General features: G+C 34.3%; 1 pseudogene; it reads left to right on the top strand.

The window, feature by feature from the left end:
* Positions 1 to 1780: 1780 nt before the first annotated feature.
* The window catches only part of LOC123536502 (DNA helicase MCM9-like), a 47773-nt pseudogene continuing 27323 nt past the window's right edge, over positions 1781 to 22230 (top strand).

The following is a 22230-nucleotide window of genomic DNA, read 5'->3' as shown; positions in this document are numbered from 1 at the left end:
TAATGTCTCGAAAAGAAAAATTGAAAGAAGCGAAAAGAAGTAAATTCAGCGGGTTGTATTTAACGAACTGTAGTTTTCTTTTATCAAAGTTATCACTCACTTTTCTTTTTTCTTAACTAGCTATATAGTTCTTTATGGGAATATAAGTCTCGGAAAATCTGATATGCTAGAAAATGTCGAAAAACCGTTATAAGGTAAGTGGATTTTATATGACATAAAGAACAGCCGGATTTAGTGGTGTTCAGCCTCCTAAACACTGTTTCGCAGCTAGTCTTGATTACCTGCCCCTTAACTGCTACTGTAAACGACTGGAACCAGGCTATTTCGCAGCCATTTTGGTCAACTCGTCCCCTTTTTGGTCAATTCGTCCCCCTTTTGGTAATTTTGTCCCCCTTAATATTTTAGGCATTTTTGCTTTTTTATGATATTTTTGACTTTGAAGACTTGTATTTAAAATCATCATGAGTTTTGAAAGAGTTATATTGGAAATAGTTAACTTTAAATAATTAGGTTTGATAAAACAAAGAGTTATAAAATGCATTTTATACTTCTTTGGATAAAATAATAAAAGAAATATACTGAAAATAAAACACAATTAACTTAAATAAAATAAAAAATAAATACAATGCCCTTAGTATTAAAAATATAATATAATAGAAAATCCAATTAACTTTTTAAAAATCATAGTAAGAGGAGCAATAAATCCTTGCCCCTGGTCATAATAAAAGAAAGTTTTAATTAGAAATACAATAAAGAATAAATAAACAACTAATATCTGTCACATATGTATTACTAAAAATAACCAACATGCTTTATATTCATTTTTGTCATTAAAATAAAAAAAAAAGATACTTCAAAAGTAGGGAGACAGTGGTTACTAAAAAAGTAGAATGGGCATATCCCTGCATACGAAAGATGTTAAAGGTTATTAATCACATTATTAAAAGTCGTTGATTGGGCTGATTGGGAGGTGTTAATGGTATTTAATTGCATGAGAAGTTGTTGATTGACCGGATGAAATGTGTCAAAATTTTCCCCTGGTAGAATTAAATGTGTTCATAGTTGATTGGGGTGAGGAAATTATTTGTTATAAAAAGTTTAATAAAAAGTTTAATCTTATTCAAATGTTTGAAAATAAGCAGCATCAAATACGGACATTTAAACAACACTCATCCAGCAGACTTACTAAAACAAAGAGAAAAAAAAAAAAAAACAGAAAAAAAACCCCAGAAAATCCTCCTTGTTAAACCGATCATTTTTAAAGCTAAAAGTTCTTAAAACAAACGAAAACTTATGTATATTTTTAGCACAAAATATACTTATTTGAAAGAAAAAAAAAACGAATTAATTTATCATACATTGATTTTTTCTCTCAGAAATACGTTTTAAAAAGGGGGGCCGAAAAAGAGGGGACGAAATGACCAATTTGAAATCGCCGAGGGGGACGAAATGACCAAATCGGGGTGCGACTAAATACAGAGTTGGTGCGCCCGTGATATATTACAGACTCCGGTATATACCGGATTAACTGAATTTGAACAAAAGCACCTTAAATATATATATTTTGTAACCATGGTGATTCTAACCCTAACCTTTAGTCAGTATATTATGCACATTATACACTAAATGCGTGCGGACATGCAAAAAAATGAGTATGATAATAATTCCGCGCATGCGCAGAACGGCTGCACCAACTCTGCAATGAGAAATATTCGTCCCGGCTCGGGGACGAGTTGACTGTAAATCTTATTTAGTGTGCTGATACCTGTAAAGTGATTTCTACCAATAGATAGAAATAATTCTGCACCTTGAAAATAAGGCGGGGCCGGTAAAAATAAACCGTTCCAAATAAACTGTGGTTCTTCTTTATTTTGAGCCTAAATGAGTCAAACGGTTAAACCGTTAACAGAAACAGATGTAGTCACACTAAAAGGTATTTTTAAAACCGCATAGAACCTACCTGTATAAGTATACAAGTGAGTGTAAGCTTTACGTGTCCCTTTCTCCACCGCATGCCTCCTGCACTGCTAGTATATTGCCCGATTGGTGCATCATACACCGATTGGTGTATCATGCACCAATTGGTGTATGCAACAATACACCAATCGGTGTATCGGCTTAGAAAATAAACTGACAGTTATTCTATGTGTATTTGATATTTCCTCATCATGGGAAAAACAAAAGAATAACCCTCCAAGGTAAAGTTTTCAACTTATTTCATTCTTTTTGAAATGTATAAGGTAACATAATGATAAAACACATTTACATGTATTTACATGTACTACTTACATATTATTTATTTTCGAACACAACAATTTCTAGGGTTAAAAAAGACTTTTATTTATAATTTCTCAATACTAGTAGTAGTATTACTATTGCAGCATAAGTTCCGCCATATTGATACCCGGGTATTCTGAGTGACTTCCCTTTGATTCTGTGACAGAACGCACGAAAAATCAGCATCTGTCTGAAAATTACGCTAAAGTATGGTGTCCAAAAAATGACATGAACCAAAATTTAAAATTACCGCAAATTATTTATTAAAAAAAGTTATCTAAGCAAGTGCTGTATAACCTACAAAATAAATTAATAAATGCACTCGTGATATTTTGATAATGCATATTTTAATAGACTGAATACCACGGAAAGAAAGTCAGAAAAGGACACATGTCACTAAAGCCCATGCTAATCTTCACAGAGGGAAGATAGATTTATAGACAACTAAATTGAAGATCGATTTAAAAGGAATTCAAGCTAATAGTATAGATAATTATTAACCAAACTCCTTGATCCACTCTTGATTTATATAACATAATGATTTATATCATTCATAAAACCATCATGTTACTAACTTTGATATCACTTCTCATTGATAATACAAATGTTAAATAACTTTGAACGTTACGGGGTTTCAAAACTGACAATGTGTAAACTTATTTCTTATTTTATTATGTCGCTACAGGTACACCATGCATATTCAAGGTAATACACATGTCAATCAAATTTTGGGATGCTGAGAAAATTTTGTAGCTTTACAAGTGTATAGATCCGAATCCAACATGGCTGCGATTGTATAGGCAAGAAAATTTGAGAAAATCACTTTTGTTGGGGTATTTAACTGGTGTTCGCTTACCTGTCAATGAATTATAATTATGTGACAGACTCAGAGCATAAAATGTGAAAAACGCAAAAAACGCAGCAGTCTGTCGGAAAAAATGTAATGGCGACTGAAAATGGCCGATGTCATCAACAACATGTGAAGGTATCGGAATGCGCTTATTTCCGGTTCTCGAAATATTTTGTTTTAAAGCGGCATCCTACGTGTTGATACACCGATTGGTGAATTGCTGAATATACCAATTGGTGCATGATACACCAATCGGTGCATGATGCACCAATCGGGCAATATACTAGACCTGCTGCAGGCTGCAGACGTTTCACGTCCTTTGCATGTCACGGCACAATCCAAATAAAAGAACGTTTTGGGACAGCGTTTTTTTTTTCACCAAAATATTTGGCCCCATTGGCCATTCCCCCCTCAAAATAGTATGTTTTTTCCCCCTTTCCGGTGCGTAAAATTCCCCTCCGAAAATACAAAAAAAGCCAATCAATTAAATCATAATTCACTAGTTTATTTAATTTATTTTCATATAGAAAACAGTTCACCGCGGTATCTCTCGTTCTGTTTACATCGATGCCGGTTGGAGTAACTTCCCTTGATAAATTGGTATCATCGAAGCGCTTTATTATTCTGCACAACAACGCTGTAGAACATGTTGAATGTTAGTCTGAAAATGATTTGCATTCTATTTGTTTGGCCGGGTAGTGTTGAGTTTACCATCTTCTAGTCAGTCAGGGATTGATTTATGCTTTGGGAAGGGACTAGTCCAACACATACACATTTTTAGCTCGACTATTCGAAGAATAAGTAGAGCTATCCTATTCACCATGGCGTCGGCGTCACACCCTGGTTAAGTTTTTCGTACCAGTCTACATTTTGACAAAGTCTTTTGAGATAAAGCTTTGAAACTTTCAACACTTGTTTACCATCACCATGTCCAGTTATAGGCAATAGTACATAACTCTGTCGAGAATTTTGACTGAATTATGGCCCCTTTTGACTTAGAAATCTTGGTTAAGTTTTTTGTACCAGTTCATATTTTGACAAAGTCTTTTGAGATAAAGCTTTGAAACTTTCAACACTTGTTTACCATCACCATGTCCAGTTATAGGCAAGAGTACATAACTCTGTCAAGCATTTTGACTGAATTATGGCCCCTTTTGACTTAGAAATCTTGGTTAAGTTTTTCGTACCAGTTCATATTTTGACAAAGTCTTTTGAGATAAAGCTTTGAAACTTTCAACACTTGTTTCCCATCACCATGTCCAGTTGTAGGCAAGAGTACATAACTCCATCAAGCATTTTGGTTGAATTATGGCCTCTTTTTGACTTAGAAATCTTGGTTAAGTTTTTCGTACCAGTCCACATTTTGACAAAGTCTTTTGAGATAAAGCTTTGAAACTTTCAACACTTGTTAACCATCACAATATCCAGTTGTAGGCAAGAGTACATAACTCCATCAAGCATTTTGACTGAATTATGGCCCCTTTTGACTTAGAAATCTTGGTTAAGTTTTTCGTACCAGTTTATATTTTGTGTAAAGTGTTTGACATATGGCTTTGAAACTTTTATATCTTGTTCAGTATAATAGTCTCTATCAATAGGCAAGAGTACGTAACTCTCTCGTTTTTTTTGGCTGAATTATGGCCCTTTTTGAACTTGGAAACTGGTTCTGTTTTGTAAATGTCCATGTTTTGTCAAGACTATTTGACATACAGCTTTTAAACTTTAAACACCTGTTTATCATTATGATTTCCATCTCTAGGCAAGAGTACATAACTCTGACAACTATTTTGACTGAATTATGGCCCTTTTTGGACTTTCAAATTTGTTCAGTTTTTCTTACAAGTCAGCGTTTTGTCAAAACTATTTGAACTGTGGCTTTGAAACTTTTAACACTAGTTTATCAACATGATTTCCATCTGTAGGCAGGAGTACATAACTCTGTCAACTATTTTGACTGAATTATGGCCCTTTTTGGACTTGGAAATTAGTTAAATTTTTCATATAAGTCCATGTTTTGCCTAACATATAACTTAACATATTTGCCATCATGGTCACACATTGCCATTTAGTGCAAGACTAATCGAAATCCACAAATACAGGAACATTTTTTGTTTAATCCATTTTTTTGTTTAGTCTGAAAATCCAAGGGGGGTATTCGATCTACTCCTTACCACCGAAACAAAATGGCGGCCAAAACTGAAAATGTGAGTTTGTCTTACTTTTTATCTTTTTCAAAGATTTCTAGACCATGACACATGGCTATCAACCTGCTCCACTGTTTTTTCTATCTATCGGTACCTTTCACTTTGGAAACAGTGCTGAAATTTGTCTGGAATGCTGGTCATGGGATTTGAATCGATAGAAAATCCTCCTGAAAACACGGGATAAGGAATAGTGCGGTTAGCAAAAATGGTCTTTTTCCCTAATTATTCAAATAGTTGTGAGCTATTTTTCTGATAAGAAGTAAAATTTCAATATATATTTCCATCATGGTTAGTCTGGAGCCGATTAAAAGTCGTAACTTTAAATTACACAGTTTTTTGTCTGATGGTAAGGAACAGTGTACGAAAATAAGAGGATAAGGTGCAGTTCACTTCTTCAAGCGACTTTTTTCTTCACTCTTTTCAGAGACAATCAAGTAAAATTCTGTTACAATGATATTTTGGTGATCATTTATAACTATCTCTTGTTCAATGTAGGAAGATTTAAAAGGTATACGCCTGCCTATCAGACACGTGATGTACTGAAAGCCAAAAGTTTAGCAAGTACTTAATATAATATCCCTCGCCAACATTTAAGTAGCTATAAATTTCTATTTGGTATAGCGCCCAAAGTCGTTAATAACAAGCAATTGCCTTACAAAAATGTTGAAATATTTTTGTCTTAAAAAGTTAAACCTACTTAAAATACAATGTGTTCTACTTATAAAGATAGTGAAAAATCAGCAACACCACTTAACTTGTTTTGGCGTTATGCATTGTTGAAATATACCGCTCTTCTTTGTAATTTTGCGTTAATATACATACGTTATGCGACATTTAGGCGCACTAATTCACGATTTTATGGATACATACGGACAAGAAATTATTCGTGGTTGAAGCTTTAACTATGCATACGACTTTTCATAATTATGGTTAAATCTTACATTATAAGTTAACGTTGGCTTAGAGTTATTACGGGATATTACCTTGCAAGTTTCGCTAGTAGATTATTGAACGAACATTTAACCGTTACAATACATATTTAACATTGACAAAAGGCAAATCGCAAACATAATTAGCTCATAAAATCATATATATACTCTTATGATGCCATTAACATATACATTTGGAAGAGCAATCTGAATATTTTATGTGTCCTGCTTGTATCTTAAGCTGCACTGCCAAAGTAACGTATCATTACACTGAATTACATGGGTATGAGAAAAAATACATTCAAGTAAGGCTTAATATGCGGCAATATGATTGTTATTTACCAACATTATGCATCTTAAACCACGAATTTAAGTTCATTTAATTATCAAGCTTTTCTTGGAAACATTTATGTCAATCAACTATAACATGTATTAAACTTGTCAAAACATAAAATATGCAACTTTACTATAATACTTTTAAACAACAAATATTGTGGTTATTCCTTTGTAGTAAAACCGTTGACATATTATCAGCATAATCTTATGCACAATATGACTGTACAATCTTGGTAACCATCTGATCAGAAATATGCTGATGGTAACGTATGTATCGCAAATTAAGAATAACGAATCAATTCATTTTCGGGCACCAAAATCCGTGTTCAAGATTGCCATCAAATTGAAGCCGACCATTGTAAATCAAAAGCACAAATACTTAATTATTCAAATTAATTATTTCTTACGATTGTCAAATTAATTATTCATAATTTCAAAGGCGGCATTGATAATCTCGTTCTCTTGTATATTTGTAAGGTGGCAGCCCTTATAACAAGTGCTTTTGTCATTGAATCCATGAATCACACAACATTAAGTTGTATATAAGAAGAAAAAGTGCTTATTCAAATATTAAAATTTAAATGTAACCACAAGTCACCGTGTCGGAACTTTTCCAAAAAAAATGAAGAAAAGATCATTTTATTTGAGTACAACAACATTCATGAACCAAGCATCAACAGAAACCGACACTTCTACATATTAAATTTCATTCAGAATTAACAGTTCTATTAAGTCTGTCTTTACTGTAAAGACTTTTTCAAATATATTTACAGGTCACAATAGCCTAAATAGTTTTCCCTATATATTCTATATAAAACTGACCTTTTTCAAAGAGCTACCAAACATAGCTAGACCCATTTCAGAGAACAAATCCTTACCTCATTTTAAAGAGTTATGATAAAACTGATATAAAATGAAGAGAAAAGTAGGGGTCATGTATCTTCTAAGAGAGATTTCTCTGGTCACATTTACTTACTGTAAACTGACATCAAAGTCACACTGCTGTGACCTGGAAGTACTACTCATACTAAAATTGAGCTTGACTTCACCAAATACAACCTGCTCTCCCATTTGTCCTACCAAAATGTCAACAACACATCCACAATGAAATTTAAACAGAAACTAGCCTCAGTTTAGACCTCTGTTGCCATGCCAAGTGAAAAATTAGTGTTCAAATACCTGGCAGCCATTACGCGACTAGACCAGATGGCTCCCACGCTGGTTCCTTTAGTTTAGTTAGGCCTATAAGAAAAACTGTTTTTCTATAATAGTCTCAATTTCATTTGTATAGTACCAGTAACACATTTGCATGAAAAATACCAAGTTTCACTTTGATTAAATCAGTTTTCCAGGTTTTATGGCATTTCCAGTAACGCGGGTCCCTGCGCCAATTTTCCTTCTAAACTGATGTCGCGACATAATTTTTAACCAGTTCTTCTAGCCAGAGCTGGTTTTTGCCCTATTTCATAAATTTTTACCATAATTTGCAAGCAAATTACACATTAACACTTTGAAATATACCAAATGTCCCCTCTGAAAGGTATAGATGGGCATAATTTAGAGTGGAAATTTGCATTTTTTTTCAAAAATACCCCCAAAACAGTGAAAATGTGATTTTTTGGGTTTTTATCAATTTTTGCAGCAAAATTTCAATGAAATGCTCATTTTTTACCAAAATCTGACCAAACTAGTTCATTTATATCAATATCTGGACAAATCTCAATTTTTGCTCACATTTTCTTATAGGTCACAATAGCCTAAATAGTTTTCCCTATATATTCTATATAAAACTGACCTTTTTCAAAGAGCTACCAAACATAGCTAGACCCATTTCAGAGAACAAATCCTTACCTCATTTTAAAGAGTTATGATAAAACTGATATAAAATGAAGAGAAAAGTAGGGGTCATGTATCTTCTAAGAGAGATTTCTCTGGTCACATTTACTTACTGTAAACTGACATCAAAATCACACTGCTGTGACCTGGAAGTACTACTCATACTAAAATTGAGCTTGACTTCACCAAATACAACCTGCTCTCCCATTTGTCCTACCAAAATGTCAACAACACATCCACAATGAAATTTAAACAGAAACTAGCCTCAGTTTAGACCTCTGTTGCCATGCCAAGTGAAAAATTAGTGTTCAAATACCTGGCAGCCATTACGCGACTAGACCAGATGGCTCCCACGCTGGTTCCTTTAGTTTAGTTAGGCCTACAGTCTCGTAAAAAATATTTCAAGATATATCACGGTTGGAACAAAATTTTATGCCCTTTTACTGTAAGATTTTTACCTTAACAGTAACCCCAAGTCAACAGTGAGTTATTATTACTGATATACACACACATACACCAATAACCTATGTATTGATACATGCGTTACCGATCACTGTGCTATGGGTACCAATGGTATGCTGTTTCCATTCATTTTGTATTCAAAAAAAATGTCAAACATCTATCTTTATGATAATGATGAAAATGCTATGACATACGACCAATTCTGTAAACAAAACTTTTTTAACAAGAAATTAATATTAAAGCATATATTATCAGATTTTAAAAATAGAATTTGCATGATGTTTTGAACAAAAATAGTAATAAAAACAAAACTTTTCAGGAAATTAAAACGCTCGAGCATTTTATCTTGGAACCTTGACTTCAAAAAATAAAAGAAGCCTCATGTTGTATAAAATGGTCAGTCAGTAAGATATCAAGTACGAAAGGATACATACGTTACCATACGTAACGTATGTATCAATAGTTTGTACTGTGTTTATGGCGTACTCAATATGTATAACAACATAAATTTAATTGAAACAAAAAATATAATTGTCATATAATCACAAATAGGTTTTACTTTAAGGAATATCAAATTAGCTTCCTATATAAACCGAACATTACCAGCGGAGCCCGTTGAACATTTTCAGAAAAAGACAACACGTCTTCAAGGACAAATGTGCGACTTTACATGTGTGAAATCTGCATCTTATGACGTAGACGATACAAACTGATGACACTGTCAATTAAAACTGAGTGACACTTTCTTGTTTATGTTATTTTAAATAAGACTGGTAACGCTTGTATCGATCACGTATCATTTTGCCATTTCTTATGCCATTTAAATTAAGAAGGACCTCTGCTTCACAATAGATTTATTGAAAATGCGTGCACAGTTTTGGCGTGAAAAAAAAACACTACTCTTAGCTCAACATGAATTGCTGTGATTTTCAATGTCTTAGAATAAAGATAACGTTTGTATCATAGAAAGTGGAATCTTTACATATGGAAGATTTAAGTGAAAAATATATCACTACTAAGTGTATCTTGTATCAAATGTTATAACATGTTAGAAATAACCTTTAAAGACATAAAAACGCTATTCTTTGTATGTCAAGCTCATATATTCATAGTAGGAATTAGATCCATAACGTAAGTATCCCTTCATCGGCGTCATATCTGTTTTATTGTTTAGGAATCGTAATAACACAAACATACATATTATGATGCAGTTATTAGTAATTAGGGAATATGTATTCTTTGCATTTAATAAAAAATCCATCATTAACTATAAAAGCGATCGAGCGTTGTGAATTTTTGTATAAAACTTGCACATGGCATCAGTAACGTATGTATTATTTTAAATTGTCTCTAGTACATTTTTTGGATTATGGATCAGATAAATCCATTTGACATTAGGTAACAAGTATAAACATGTATTCATTGAAATTACAGTATGTTTAATTTGCTTCTGGAGCCTATTTTTAAACAACCACAATAATGAACACTCGATTGTTTGTCATGACTTTTAACGAGGGAAAGGTTTACACTATGGTTCATCTGCAGTATTAATGTAGTTTAACAGCAAGGGTCACGATTCAGACTTCTTTAATTATTACATGGTAGAGAAATGTCAACTGGTTATCTCAGAAACAATCAGAGAAAACTGTAAAATCCGTTTGAAAAAAATTGCACTGCACCTTATCCTCTAATTTTCGCACACTGTTCCTTACCATCAGACAAAAATTGTGTTTTTGTGAAAGTACGAACTGTGATCTGCTCAAAACCAACAGTATTAGATAAGTATGTGGAAATATTCCTTCAAATCGGAAAAACAGCTTACAACCTGCGGTATATTAGGTAAAAAAGACCATTTTTGCAAGTTGCACTATTCCTTATCCCGTGTTTACCGGAGGATTTTCCATCGATTCGAATCTCATGACCAGCATTCCAGACAAATTACAGTACTGTTTCCAAAGTGAAAGGTCCCGGTAGATAGAGAAAACAGTGGAGCAGGTTGATAGACATGTGTTATTGTCTAGATATCCTTGAAAAAGAAAAAATGTAAGAAAAACTCACATTTTCAGTTTTGGCCGCCATTTTTTTTCCATGGTAAGGAGTAGATCGAATACCCCCCTTGAAATCTATGGAAATATTTTGACCCCATTCTTCAATCAATTCTTTGAATAGTAGAGCGCGCTGTCATCCGACAGCTCTTGTTTACCGTTTGTTTTACATTGTGACAGGTCAAATGTAACAGTGACTGCAAATGTCAGAATTTGACAGAAATAAAAAAAAAAATAGCCACTCACCGACAGCTTGTTTAGGAAAGGACCTAATGTCTGTTGAAAATTTTGGTTGTCTAATGGATATCTTATCCTCCACATTTGAAAAATTTATTTGGTTATCTGGTATTGATATGCTACATTGTGTTATATGTCATGTCACATGTTCTTATGGGCCCTGAATTTATCAATAAACTTGAAACAGTTTATTTCAACACAAATGAAAATTCCCCTTTTCTTAGTTTTACGTTGTATTTTTCCCCCTCCAAAGGGCACCGACCCCCTTCCCCAAAAAGTAAAAAAAATCACTGGGAACATACAAACTTTATCCTTTGCAAACAATCATTGAATGTGATAATTAACAAGTCACATTTTGGTGTACCTAATTTTACACATATCACGACAGGCAAATCCTAGACTATTGACTATGTTCAATGTATATACTTATGAATATACTGCGGGCCTATTTGCTAGTCAAAGAAATGTATAAAGATAAAGTACAATTCGTGATGTTTATTGTTTGAGAGCGATTAGCAATTTTGCAAAATTTTAACCGGTTTCACCTAGTAATCGAATCGGATCCAATTAACCGAGTAATCGTCCCAGTCCTAGTCTTGTTGTGTCACACTTGTCAGAGTCGTAAATACCCTTCAGTAATGCAAACTAAACTAATGCATACTCCTGATTCGAGCCTAAAATCTTAACTATAAAAATATTGTATGATTTTATTCCATATAGAGACATTACGATGCTATGCAGTAGAGAGACATGAGCCGGACTTGAGAGAAATACTACAAGAAGAAGACGAGAATGAACACTATTCTATCGCAGTTAAGTAAGTTCAGTGTTTGATATTTACTTAATTGTCATTCTTAGGACAAGCTTATACGAAATAGAAAATTGTACTTGCATGCATGTGTGTTTTTGCTATTGAATTGCACCTATAAAACAAGGCTTTTCATCAGGAAATTGGAAAGAGGCCCTGGCCTTTCAAATTGGGAAATTTATGCACAATAACTGTCCATTTTGGGAAGAAAAGCTATTCATGGAAAGATGGTGTTAGTGTATAAATTTTAACAGTAATAAATATTTTCAACACAAATTTAATTTTTACTTTAATAGACTAGACTACAGCACTTTATTTTTCAGACTTCAAGTTTCACAAATCTAATCACAGGCCTTTTCTTCGGTGGTAATATTCAGGTACTCTCTAATTTACGCTTTTTTACCCAACAGTCGAACAATGACCTCTGATTTTCTTTTGATACCGCCACATGTATGATGGATTTGTTGTAATATTCACCAATATGTGACATTTTGTCGGAAAAATAATCAGCCGGAAGTAAACACCGAAAGATGAATTAAATTTATCTCCCCTGAAGCATGGACTAAAATCTGAAATACGGGACATGGAACATAATGGATCAGACTGGTAATCATGCGTAACACGCAGTACTGTGTGCTATGGTAAGACAAAAAATCGATACCTGACAATCGCTTCCTCCGGTAATAGTAAAATGTAAACAAGATCAAACCATTTGTGAGTGAGATTTTGGGAAATGTTACCTCACATTTAGGGAAGTTTCTTTGCCACAGTTGGGAAAAAATACAATATTTTTGAATTGGGAAGTGGCTGAATATTGGCCTTTGTTATATGAAAATGAAAAGCCCTGCAAAATTCAGGTCATGAGTGTGATTCTATCATTTCAGTGCTCTTTCATTGTTTGAGACATGTATGACGATATGTTACACACTGTGTACCTCTCCGCTGCTGTTGCTGCCTGTGTTTGATGCTGCCTTGGTCGAGGCCCAGACAGTGATCTATGAACAACTTGGAAATAAAAACAATCAGGTACTTGCATTATTCCTAATTCCTGCTTTAAACTTGGCCTTTCTTCCAACAACTGATTTTGAAACAACTTTCATTTTTACTTTCTTTTAAGGTCTTGACCTCATTCCTAAAATCATTGGTTTCTGTCAAGACCCATTTATAAGGTGGATGATATTTGTCTTTTTTTTTTCCAGTTGCAAGTTTGCTAAATATAGATTTATTTTTTTTAATTCTAGCTAAATTTTACCTGAAAATGCAGATATTGGCATAGCAATCTCAACAGTTAATGGTGGTTTGAGACAAGAAATATTTGTTAAATTTCCTCTTGTTACAGGCGAAAACACACCATTTTGGTACAAAAAATTAAAAAGAATGTTTCTTGAAATTACAAAACAATCTATATCTTTCACAATACTGGCATGCAAGATGACAGACAGTACAACACAAGGCCATTGCCATGACATTATCTCTTCATATTTCAAATGTTTACTCAGATGATCAATGGAGTTCCGTCATGGCCCTCTTGTTTTCACATGTTAATTAACACAAACATTTGCACAATCTGTTATTGTTACAGAGTGTAAAGCCCAATGTGCATGCAAGGATCACATCACTTCCAGTACAACCAGAGTTTACCCGAGTTTCTGTGCCAAAAACTTCCGATGTTGGAAATTTCCTAGCTCTGACAGGTAATTAAATCTCTTCTTGAAAAATCTGTTTACCTTTCTCACAAATCTGTAACCCTCTTTGTATGTCAGTGAAACAGGACATATAATGTGATCATCTATGGTGACAGGTGGTGAAAATGTATATGTAACTATGTTACAAGAACAGTTCTTCAGAGGACCATTGTTCAGCTGTAAGGTATATTTATGTTACAGGATAACTGTTGTTTATGTTACAGTTACTGTTATCAGGACAACCATAGTTCGAATGTAAGAGTGTATATTTAATGTTACAGGATATTTATTATTTATATTACAGGTACAGTTATCCGAACAACCATTGTGAAAGTGTTAGAGTATGAGAAAGACTATATCTGTAATAAATGTAAAGCCGTCGTCACACAAAAAGTAAGAATTTATGCGTTTATAAATTCATAGTGGTCAAAAATTTTCTCAGTTTAGTGGTAGTAGTTGAGATATGCTTCGATTTGATGTTATATTTGTTAGGAGCTCTTTTTAGTTCTGAATTAGGCAATAATTTAAGTTTAAGCCTTAAACATTTTGTATAGATAGAGGATATTTCTGTCACAGTAAGATAGAAATGTATTTTACCCACTGAGCACCAGCATAGACCTAGTTAAAAATTATATTCGGCATTTTTCACACAGTGATATTCCTCAAATTGGCTGAAAAACAATGTAATAAAAGCAATATGTTGATGTTAAATATTTTTGTTGTCAGTACCAGTCCTTTATTTTAGCAGAATCCTTATCATCCTGGACACCATTGATTCTGCCTTTGTGACCAGTGTAGATTTTGATCAGCCTGCACATCCGTGCAGTCTGATCATGATCTACACTGTTGGCCATTCAATCAGTATCTCTTTGGTAAGCACCCCATTTAACAGTTAATCAACTTAATGGCACTGTCCAAATTGACAGATGGACTAGTTCATTATTGAGATTTAGCAGGGTAAGGGTTAAGTAAGTTGAAACCCAAGTCACACCATATCATTACAAAGAACTTATCAGGGGAGTGCTTACATTAGGTTGAAATAAGAAAAAAAATCAATTTGGGAATTGTGCTGACCTGCAGCTTAAAACAAGTGGCTACTAAATACAGTTGACCATTTAGGCAAGTTAGCCGCATACAGTTTATCTTTTTCACTGGTCCTAAAGTAATTTTGATAAAATATATTCAGAACTTTTTTCTGTAAATAAATTTTCACATGCTGATTAACAAAATATGTTCTATCACAGGCAGATTTGGTACAGTTTAACAGCGTTGGAAAGCCGGTAAAGTGTACAAATGATGTATGTAACTCGACAAACTTCACTTTAGTCTTTGACAAAGGTAGATTTATAGCTCTTTTCTGTATTTTGTGTCTATACAAAATAACTAATTTTTTCAGTCATTTATTTTAGAAAAAGTATATTATAGATGAAAATGCTAGATATGTAGGGCGTCTTAATGTGCTAAATTGGATTCAAACAAAAGTTATCTTCCATGTCTTGTAAATCAATGGTTAAAGACTACATCACACATAATTTTGGGGCTCATATTCCTTACCGTCATTTATCATTATGTGTGTTGTACAACCCAAATCTGATAACATGTAATTGAGACAATTAGAAATTTAAACATTGACAGGTGGACAACCAGTAAAATGTCGAAACTACCAGGAGATCAAGATCCAGGAACAGGTACAGAGACTGGCTATGGGTACGATCCCCAGGTCTCTGTGGGTGGTCCTCGAGGATGACTTGGTAGACAGCTGCAAAGCTGGAGATGATATCATTGTGTGGTCAGTAAAAATCTCAGTAGTGTAGAATTATTTTGATAAGGCGACTTGCCTGCATTGTGGTTCTACAAGGTGCCAGCTGGTGCCTAATCAATGCCTAGAGTGGCGACTGTGATCTTCCTCCACAATCAAAAGCTGAAAAGACACAATATGACAAAACTGTTTCGGTGTAATGCTAAACTATTAATAACCTTACCAACAATATATAAATTTTATGCAAGTTTCATCATACAGATTCAAATATGTTGTAATTGTTTTTAAGGTAGTAGACCTGTAATGACTATCTGTGAGTTCGGCAGTCTCATCTTGTTTTTAGCTCGTCTGATAGAAAAAAAAATCTAGGAGGTATTGTCATCACTTGATAGTCAGCATTGGTGTTGGGTAAAAGTGTTGTTTAGGTCCACCTTTTCCCCAAAAATAAGAGCTACAGCTTTGAAACTTTGCACACTTGTTTATCATTATTAGGCAACTATATAGGCCAAGCATCATTGTCAGAATTATGGCCCTTTTTATATTAAGAAAATCCTAACCACAACTCTTTTCTTACATGTTCTCCAGCACCTGCAGAGGAGTGATGGCACTTGTATTTTGGTGCTTTGTTTTTTTTACTGAGAGCCATGTGCATGTTAAGCTAAATTTACATCCGAAGAATACTTAATTGAATAACGAAAATATGTTATCACAAACTGCCGAGAGTCATTATGGGTCCACTGCCTTAATTCATGACATTGTTAAGTCAGCTAAAAGCAGATTTACTGGAATGTGAAATAATTTGATTTATATGAACATTTTCATGGTTTGGGTCAAAATTGGTGTTTGGTGGGGATATCAATTCATTTATATCAGCTTGTGAAGCATGAATGGATGGGAATTTCATTTTGTTTGTTGGGATTTTTTATATGGACTGTCTGATGCAAGCATGAGATTTACGAAATTTAGTCCTTCACAAATATTAATGATTTTACAGTATGCAATGTTGTGTTATTGTTGTAATTCAGTGGTACTGTTCTAAGAAGATGGCACAGTTTATCAGCTGATAATAAATGTGATATAGAACTGGTACTGAAAGCAAACAGCATCATTGTAACAAATGAACAGAGGAACTCTATAGCTGTTACACAAGATTTGGTAAGTAAATTGACCTTGCACGCCAGACAAATGATGGCCATACTTCAAAAATATTCTTGATTGTAAAACATGTTAGTTTCAGAATGCACAACATGGTAGTTCTGCAAGGAATTTGACTGAAATGTATACTAAAGACCAAAATTTTGCATTTGAATTACTCTGTAATACTACAATGTATATAGTTTGTGTAAATCAGGGTTCGCACAGGTCTGGAAAAGTCATGGAAAACGAGATTTGTCTGGAAAAGTCAGGGAAAATTGAATTTTTGCATTTTGTCATGGCAATGTCATGGAAAATTTAAAAATCGTCGTGGAAAGTAGGAAAGTGATCTGGAATAAGTCTGTATATGCGTAAAACGATTACATCTGTTTTAATTTAATATCAGAAAAATCCAGATTTAAACGCCTAATCGAACAATCAGTAATTTACGTCAATATTGGGGTCGAATCTGGTTGGGTACGAAATGACTGTTAAGTTTACTATTGCACCGTTTCGGGTTTATTTTCGTTGTACTTTAAAAACGAAACTAAGCGTGAAATAGCTAAAAATAGTAAAATATGAGTCAGAAAAGAAGTTGCCAATACAACACTAACTGGGAAAGGAATGAACAGTACAAAGCATGGTTGAAGCCTTTCAAGTCGGATAACAGGAAAGCCTTATGCACCGTCTGTGACAAACTTACCGATCTGTCAAAAATTGTGACAAAGCAGAAACCACAGGAAAGATAGCATTTGTGACCCAAGCTGACTCTTTGAGAAGGACTGCTAAAGAAAAGCAACAGGAATTAGAGCAGTTGGACCTTAAACTTGACCGTAAACGTGACTCGCTAAAACAAAAAGAGTAAACAGCTGTTGGAACTTGAACTTTACTCTTGAAAAAGAAAAAAAAACTGATGTCTTATTTTGCAAATAGTTTGAAATAAAAGTCTTTGTATGCCAATAAAATGAGTGTATCATTGCATTTATTTCGAGTTTCGTATGTTTGGATTGCGTCATGGAAAACCAGGCAATGTCATGGAAAAGTCATGGAATTCTTGTATCCAAGATCTGTATGAACCCTGTTAAAATGTATTTTTAATGAGCTAACATGTATTTACAGTACTCTGCGTTTGGTTTCAAATAGAGCACAGTTAATTAAAATAATTACGACCATTAAAAAAATTGGAAGTTTTTTTTGTAACAAACAAATGTCGCTGACATTTCATTATGAATATAGCTCAACATACACAATTAATTACTCAAGGAAAAAAAGTACATTTGGGGAGGTTTTTCAACACTAGAAGTAAAATAACTAAAGATAAAATATGAAAGGTTTGGCATAGTATATCTTTAAGGTAGTTGAAATGTGATAATAATGGGCAATACCTCTGTTATTATGCTACTACTTCTTTCTTGGGCTGGTAAGAAGCTTATAAGAGCACATGATGCCACACTGATTGACCAAAGCTTTAAAAGTAAAGGCATATAGCTTCAAACTTTATATCCAAAAATCTAAACTTCATAAAGGGTGTACAATGTCAGTTTTATGAAGGAATTATATAATGTTTGGGGTGGCCAGCCCATGTGACTTTATGGTACCATATGCACAGTGAAAATCGCTTGATTCTTTTAACAGTTCTGCCCAATAATTTCCTTGTAACGTGAGAGATTTTAATTATATAAAAAGTGTCAAAGACATGAGAACGAGTGTTTTCTACTATACAAAGCTTCTGCCATACCATCTCAATACATTTGTCAAAATATTTTTCCACACACAAGATGTTTAGGTTATGTGCACACAGGGACTTGGGCAAAGTTGTTTTGGTAAATGTAAAGATCAGACACTTTGTGCAGGGGAAAGCACTTTTTTCTTGTCTGACAGTCACACTTTTGTTTTATTAAAATATTTCAAGTTAATAAGAAAATTGTAAGCAAACATGTTACCTGAGTGATTTTCCCCATGTACATTGTACCAAACCATTACATGGGTTGGCCACCCTGATGTTGTTGTCTCACAACTTGCTATTTCAACCCTTTTCCAATCAGTACTCCACTGGAAAGCTATACCTACTGGGAACATAGATCTGTTTGATCTGATAAGCCTGTCTGAACAGAGGTATTTGCCTATGATAATATTTTGCCAGTTATTCACATAAAAATGATGGGGTGTATCACTTAAAACTATTCAAAGTAACAAAGGCCATGCAAAAAACATATTAACACATGCACAGGATGGGAGATAATTAAATAAACTTACAGAAGATGACACTTGCTAAGATCTTAGTGGGGAGTATGTCTATTTAATCCCCACTCAATTAACACTAATAATTTCCAGTCATTGACACTTAGTTGATATTTGCTGATTTCATCAGATCTGAATTCCTTTTTTATGCCCCCGGCATCTACTGATGTGGGAGGCATATAGTGATCGTCCTGTCTGTCCGTCTGTCCGTCCGTAGGAGGTTAACCAAATGGGACCGATTCGTCTAGCATCAATACCCCTTACTAGAATGACTTGATACTAATGCAGATGTAACCTGTGACCATTCTCCATCTTCAGACATCACCTGACCTCAGTTTGACCTTGACCTTGACCTCATTTTGGACTTAGGTTGCTTTATATGGGCCATCTCTTGGTTAACCAAATGGGACCGTTTCGTCTAGCATCAATACCCCATACTAGAATGACTTGATACTAATGCAGATGTAGCCTGTGACCATTCCCCATCTTCAGACATCACCTGACCTCAGTTTGACATTGACCTTGACCTCATTTTGGACTTAGGTTGCTTTATATGGGCCATCTCTTGGTTAACCAAATGGGACCGTTTCGTCTAGCATTAATACCGCTTACAAGAATGAGTTGATACTAATACAGATGTAACCTGTGACCATTCCTCATCTTCAAACATCACCTGACCTCAGTTTGACCTTGACTTCGTTTTGGACTTAGGTTGCTTTGTATTGACAAGGATGCCACTGGGGGCATCAAGCGTTTATTGAACGCAGCTTCTTGTTATTGCTTTATTTTTCATTTTATCACATCTTACACTGACATTATTTATGCACAATTAAATTCTGATTATGTACAACACTTGCAATACATTCATAATTTATATATTAAACACATAAAATATATACTATGTACTGAAAATGAAATTGTATTATATACATTTAATATAGTTGAAAAGTTTGTCCATATACATGACTAAACAAGATCTCCCATTAATATTTACATAAACAGACAGACAGACAGACACTTGCTTGATTTGTTTACTGTTTTATTAGCTCACCTGTCACATAGTGACAAGGTGAGCTTTTGTGATCACCCTTCGTCCGTTGTCCGTCGTCAGTCCGTGCGTCAACAATTTCTTGTCTGCACGATAGTGGTTTCATTTATGATTTTATTTTAACCAAACTTGCACACAACTTGTATCACCATAAGATCACGGTTCCTTTCTTCTTCTTCTTCTTCTCGTTCCCTACACTTCCAATCCAGCAGCATCGATGAAGGTGATCGTTCTCTGTAGATCCTCTGTTCCTTTCTTGAACCGGCCAGATCCCATTATGGGTTACAGAGTTATGGTCCCTGAAAGGGCCAAAATTAGCTATTTTGACCTTGTCTGCACAATAGCAGCTTTATTTATGATTTGATTTTTACCAAACTGGCACACAACTTGTGTCACCATAAGATCTTGGTTCCTTTCTTGAACCAGCCATATCCCATTATGGATTCCAGAGTTATGGCCCCTGAAAGGGCCAAAATTAGCTATTTTGACCTTGTCTGCACAATAGCAGCTTCATTTATGATTTTATTTTAACCAATCTTGCACACAACTTGTATCACCATAAGATCTTGGTTCCTTTTTTAAACTGGCCAGATCCCCTTATGGGTTCCAGGGTTATGGCCCCTGAAAGGGCCAGAATTAGCTATTCTGACCTTGTCTGCACAATAGCAGCTTCATTTATGATTTGAATTTAATCAAACTTGCACAAAACTTGTGTCACCATAAGAATTCGGTTCCTTTCTTGAACCGGCCAGATCCCATAATGGATTCCAGAGTTATGGCCCCTGAAAGGGCCAAAATTAGCTATTTTGACCTTGTCTGCATAATAGCAGCTTTATTTATGATTTGATTTTAACCAAACTTGCACACAACTTGTATCACCACGAGATCTTGCTTCCTTACTTGAACTGGCCAGATTCCATCATGGGTTCCAGAGTTATGGCCCCTTAAAGGTCCAAAATTGGCTTTTGCAGCCATATAGAGACTTTATTTATGGTTTTATTTGATACAAACTTCCAAAATATCTTCAACAACAATAAATCTTGGATTCCATAGCAAATCAGATCCAATCGTAGGTTCCAGAGTTAATTTATATCTGATTACCTCCCCTGATTGTAATCAAAATGGATTTATATCATTAAGTACTTATAGGACTTATTTGAAATTTCATTATTGTTATTAGTTGGACAGAGACAATCAGGGTGGATAACTATGGACTGGTTTTATGTCAAATTACCTCCCTTTATTTCAAATTAAAATGGGTATATCTCCATAACTAATGAAGATACTGATCTGAAATTTCATTTATGTCAACAGATTTATTTGGCAGATCCCTCTTTTGTTCACTTACAATATTTATTTTTTAATTACTTCCCTTTTACGTTACTATAAATAGCTTATTTTTAGTAACTTTTTTATTATTGGCCGTAGGGAAAAACCGAGACCGCTTTTCTGTGGTACAACATGGATGGTACATCCAATTTTTAGGTGTATTTTGACAGATCTATACCTTGTAAGATTTTTTTTTCTTTTTGGTTAAATTTCTTCCCTTTGTTGTTCCTGTCCTTTTGACTCTGATATTTTACTGAGGACCTTCTTGTCCTCAAGTGCAATGATAACAGGTGAGCGATATAGGGCCATCATGGCCCTCTTGTGTTTTTCTTGTACTTTTTATTAAATTTAAAGAAAAATCAACAGCTACTATTTACAAATCACAAAATTAATACAAATTGTATTCATATGCAAGTAGTTCAGTTTGACACCTGACCAAATGTTTCTTTGAAAAGCTATGAGATTGCCTGAATGAAAACTATAATAAATAAATAGATAAATAAATAAATACAGAGTCTGCTGACATTCACTATTTGAGTCCCTATTTTGTCGGCTTGTTAGATATTTACTGTTTCAGCAAAAACCAGCCTTTGAAACCAATCATTGCTTCATCAACAGACAGATTACGAATTGGATAGGTAATATCACTCTTGAAATTTCTGTTACACAAGTGTATAAGTGGCCAGACTTTGAATAACCTGTCGCGATATTGTCAGTCGGATCAGGCTGATCACAGTTATTTGAGATGATTTTTCAACTTAGGCCAACGTTGAATAGGCATGATTTTGGTAAAAGCCTCTACTCGAAATCGGTCATCGGAGCTCCAGAAATCTTCCACATGAGGTTATGTATTCCGATGATTATCATTACCGAGGAAGAAAGTCTGCATTTCATTTGCCGTTGTTTCTCCCTGAGCCTCCCAAATATCATCACCCCTTCCATCCAACTGTTGTTGTTTATGTTGAATTTCTTGCCTGGTACTTCATTTTTGAAAGATCCTGTACCAGTATATCTATAAAAAATTTGGTTTCTTCAGCAATCATTCAAAAT

Source organism: Mercenaria mercenaria, chromosome 17 (assembly GCF_021730395.1).
Source record: "Mercenaria mercenaria strain notata chromosome 17, MADL_Memer_1, whole genome shotgun sequence".
Classification (NCBI taxonomy): domain Eukaryota; kingdom Metazoa; phylum Mollusca; class Bivalvia; order Venerida; family Veneridae; genus Mercenaria; species Mercenaria mercenaria.
The sequence above is the reverse complement of the archived record's forward strand: the minus strand, read 5'-3'. Positions and strand labels throughout refer to the sequence as shown.